The sequence below is a fragment of the Portunus trituberculatus genome, chromosome 18 (genome assembly GCF_017591435.1).
Source record: "Portunus trituberculatus isolate SZX2019 chromosome 18, ASM1759143v1, whole genome shotgun sequence".
Lineage (NCBI taxonomy): Eukaryota > Metazoa > Arthropoda > Malacostraca > Decapoda > Portunidae > Portunus > Portunus trituberculatus.
Window position 1 is genome coordinate 12,037,544 of NC_059272.1, and position 5,000 is coordinate 12,042,543.

Genomic DNA, 5,000 nt, shown 5'->3' on the forward strand with positions numbered 1-5,000 from the left:
CAACATCAAAGTTTCTACCGTAATTCCGAAGACAAAATCCGCCAAAGATATAAAGGAAAGGTAGAAGATCGCTATAGATCATTCTTCATATAATCAATATTAAAAATGAGAAAGGGTGTAAGCAAAAACACCAATAGTTTGCAGAACATGAACAATCACCCTTATCAGAAACAGATTGAATGTAGGCAAACTTCCTGGAAGAAGTGAAATGTTGATGTTGACAGACAAAAAGGGGGAAAAAGAAAGTTGAGAGGCATCAGCACACCTCGTGTTTGTGAATGTCGAATAGCTTGGCCTGGGGATTCTTTTGGTCTCCTCCTTTAAAACAGAGCGATGATATTTGTACGTAGTGTGTGTGTGTGTGTGTGTGTGTGTGTGTGTGTGTGTGTGTGTGTGTGTGTGTGTGTGTGTGTGTGTGTGTGTGTGTGTGTGTGTGTGTGTGTGTGTGTCTGTGTGTGGATGAGTGAGGTTGGTGAGTATGTGTGGGTGTGGTGTGGGTAGGTGTGTGATGTGTGCAGTAAAAGTGTGTTTGTGGAGTTCATCCTGCAAAGGCAGTGTCTGTTATTGAGACATGAAAGGAAACGAGCTAGGAAACACTATAAACATCAACAGCAGGGTTGAAGCACTCCCTCTCTCCCCTTACCCCTTATAGTGATTAAGCCCAGCAGGTGTCTATTGCATCCTCCTATAACTATTACTCTGCTTCTGTTCCCCTCCTCTTACTACTACTACTACTACTACTACTACTACTACTACTACTACTACTACTACTACTACTACTACTACCACCACCACCACTACTACCACCACTACCACTACCACCACTACTACCACCACTACCACCACTACCACCACCACCACCACCACCACCACCACCACCACCACCACCACCACCACCACCACTGCCGCCGCTGCTGCCGCCGCCGCCTGCCGCCACCACCAACAAAAATAATGGTAACGATAATAATAATAATAATAATAATAATAATAATAATAATAATAATAATAATAGCAACAGTATTAATAATGATAATAACAACAATAATAGTAATGATAATAGCAATAATAACGATAATAATTGTGTTAATAATAATAATAATAATAATAATAATAATAATAATAATAATAATAATAATAATAATAATGATAATAGTAATAATAATAATAATGATAATAATAATAATTGTAATAGTAATAGTAATCATAATAATAAGCATTATCAATATTATTATTACTGTTTGGAATCAAACCATAGCGAGAGAGAACGACTTCTTAACGTACATGCGACGAGATGGTTATTATGATTGTAAAAATGATAATAGTAATGGTTACATCAACAACATGATGATGATGATGATGATGATGATGAAGCTGTTAATAATAGTAGTAGTATTTTTAGTAGGAGTACTAATAGTAGTAGTAGTAATAGTAGTAATAGTAGTAGTAGTAATAGTAGTAGAAGTAGTAGTAGTAGTAGTAGTAGTAGTAGTAGTAGTAGTAATAGTAGTAGCAGTAGTAGTACAAAAATAAAAGGAAAAAATGGTTAAACTCTTGAGTGACATTAGAGCAGCTGACCTGTGGAGGCGTGGAATACTGATGGCACACATGGCTCTGATGAAGGGACTGGAAATGTCAGACGCATCCCTCTTATTGCTACCATGGCATTATTTGGAAAACTAGATAGAAATATGAAAATTAAATGCCGGCGTCAAGCTTATATGAATGGGAATACTTGATGAAGCAGAAGTAATATGAAAACCTGTAGAAAAAGAAAAATAAAGAAATGATAGAAAAAGGATCCGTATCTATAGCGTGTTGGTTGAAAGTTATATGAATTATTGATTGAAAGGAAAGTTGTATATATGTGGCCAGCACATATATGGGAAAAATCTTTGAAATAAATAAAGTGAAGTATTGTCCTTCTTAAGAGAGCAACGACGTGCTGACCTCCAAGAACTTAACACGAGGAAGCAGTCGGACAAGCTGGAGGAGGTGGTGCTGTGGTGGTGTGCGCAGAGTTTTAAGAGGGTGGCCGTCAAAACCCGCAGTGAGATATGAATGTGAGCGTGAGGCGAATGTTGGTGCACGGATAATTCTTACCCATTTTCTCGTCTGTCTGTTCGTCCTGTACATTTGTTTCTATATTCTTTAGGTTTGTGTTTTTGACTTGTTATTGGACGCTGTTTGTGTTGTTGTAGGAACAATTTGGAACTACTTAAGTTTCATCTATAAGTTAGTTCTTAGTAGCGGCATGTAACTTTAGTTAATGACGATTTTACTTGGTTAAATGGCAGTGAGGAAGCTAATTTAAACTTTTCACAAAAAAAAAAACATTTATATTTTCTTTTGTGAATATGAAAAAAATAACAATAAATAAATAAACGCCTCCTTAATTTCCTTTCTGAATGAGAAAACGTGGGCCGAGCAAGGAGGCGTGGTGATTCATCAGTGAGGGTGTTAGGTTAACAAGAGCTCTTCCCACGTACTGTTGCGGCCGTTTATCAGAGGCAAGATTCCGCTCCGGGTACACAGGAGAACATAATTTATTGCCCCACCAGACGCACCTCAAGGAATACCCACTGCTCTACTTCGGGAGCCTCACCCTAAATGTATGAAACCTCGCATTCCGGACAGGTAACTGTTACAAATGAATCTGGGAAGTTTTCAATATGGTGATGCCATGAAGGAAATGTTTTATTGAGGCTAACGTCATGAATAAAGTGATTAAGAGTTACTCTCTATTTAAACTTCTGGGTGTCTTGTAACTCCAATTTTGGTCAACGATATCCGCTGCGTTTCGGAAGTGCAGCTGGGCAATTCATAAAGGCTGTAATATATTCCGAGCAGCTGCCTCGAATAATGTATGCCGCTGAATTATGCATAGCTTGACATGGCCAAACCTTCAGCCATGGGACAAAATACCATGAAACATTTAGCTTAGCCGGGGGCATTGCTGTCGTCTTGGTACTAATGAGTTCACGTAGTCAGCGCGCCGTGAGGGAAAGGAAGTTATTAGTATTTACCCCACCTGTCTTCTCTCGGCTGCACCTTTATTGTTGTTAGAATCTGCCTCCACATGCGTTTTCTTTTGTCTAATCAACTTATAAAGCGCGGCAACATATACCCTGCAACACACACACACACACACACACACACACACACACACACACACACACACACACACACACACCGGGTAGTGTAGCGGTTAGCACGTTCGACTCACAATCGAGAGACCCGGATTCGAGTCCCGGCGCGGCGAGGCAAATGGGCCCCTGTTCACCTAGCAATAAATAGGTACGGCATGTAACTCGAGGGGTTGTGGCCTCGCTTTCCCGGTGTGTGGAGTGTGTTGTGGTCTCAGTCCTACCCGAAGATCGGTCTATGAGCTCTGAGCTCGCTCCGTAATGGGAAAGACTGGCTGGGTGACCAGTAGGCGACCGAGGTGAATTACACACACACACACACACACACACACACACACACACACACACACACACACACACACACACACACACACACACACTCCCTCAGCATATGAATGACGGCAGTGCACAAGATCGTGTTATAAGTGCGCTCGCTTATCGATCCCGGCTCGAGGACGAGGAAGCAGAGGAGAGCCTAACGCCTGAGATGAAACGTTCGCTCTAAGACTGATGGGCGGAGGGGCGCAGATGGATGGGAGTAATACGTCACTTGTGCTCCGCCACGCTTCGCCGCGTTGTGCTCAGAACTCCCCTTCCCCTTTATTGCAAGTGCAGAGTCGCCAAATTGTCAGCTGTCTTGAATGTCCACTTTTTGGTGTGTGGTTTGTGCAGGAGGGGATGCATGACAGATGGTGCTGAGGTCACAATAAAGGAAAACTATTGCCAGTCACGACATCAGAACAACTTTTAATACCTTCACTCAAAAAGATTTGTCATGTATTGGCACGAGTTATGGAAGATTTAGATTCAAAATTGTGAGTTCAAAATGGTGTTTGTCTTGCTTAACTGAAATTTAGTAGTACCTATAACGTAGAAAGCGTTTCTTTGTTATGGACTTTTGATTTACAAAGGAATCCAGATGCCCGTTCGATTATTATTCACTGTTTTATTTTAATTTTTCTTTCATTAGGGACGAAATGTTTTTTCTCTTAAGTTGTCAGGCTTAGTTTTGCGGTGAGCGTTAGAGTTATGTGCCTACCCGCTAACCCTTACCCTGCCGCCACGCTGCAGCCACGTGCCGAGGACAAAGAGCGAATTATCGTCTGATGGAAAGCAGTTTTATGGAATATGAAAGTTGTCATTTGTAAGATAAAATATTAAGGGCATGGATACCGGTAATAACTAAATGTGTGTATTAGGGAGAGAGAGAGAGAGAGAGAGAGAGAGAGAGAGAGAGAGAGAGAGAGAGAGAGAGAGAGAGAGAGAGAGAGAGATATGCTATTTACTGTGTACCAACCTGTTTCAAAATTATTATCCACGTTACCAGTTGAAACTATAATCTAAGTCAGGTAGTATAGTGATTCCCATATCTGACAACATGCTGGCAGCGAGGAAAACGCAGAAAAACTTCCAACTTAGGATTTTAGAGTCAAGTAATTTCTGAAAAACATCATCCTATCATCATTTCCATAGGATAAAACGTCACAAAATTAAGAACCACTGGAATGTCCCTCGTATTTTGACATGATGCAAGACAACAATCCAGTAACGCTGAAAGTAAAACACCCCCGCAATTGAGTGACCGGGGAGGTGAGTGGTCCTGCAGGTGGCTGGCCCAATAGCACGGTCCATCGATGGCGTGAGGGTAACCCTGATTGGACGCCGCCTGTGCTTCCGTCTGAAATATCGGAACAAACAATACGAGTGTGAGCGCGTCCCCGGGTTGGAAATCAGCTGTGGGTGACGCCGATATTGGAGCGCGCAAACTCAGGAACAGAAGGTAGACTGTGGCAGGCAGTCAAAAAGAGAAAAGCGTAGGAAGAATGGGAGGAGATCGATAAACGGCAGCGAAATAAG

General features: G+C 41.7%; 1 protein-coding gene and 1 long non-coding RNA gene across 5 annotated transcripts in view; one reads left to right on the forward strand and one right to left on the reverse strand.

Moving 5' to 3' along the window:
* Nucleotides 1-290, forward strand: part of LOC123505543 — a 101,301-nt gene extending 101,011 nt beyond the window's left edge. Inside the window, exon 3 of the long non-coding RNA XR_006675197.1 lies at nucleotides 1-290. This exon is cut by the window's left edge and continues 464 nt beyond it. This is a non-coding gene — a long non-coding RNA (uncharacterized LOC123505543).
* The window catches only part of LOC123505542 (neuronal acetylcholine receptor subunit alpha-7-like), a 429,580-nt gene that overhangs the window by 168,568 nt on the left and 256,012 nt on the right, over nucleotides 1-5,000 (reverse strand). The gene's annotated exons all lie outside the window — the stretch shown is intronic.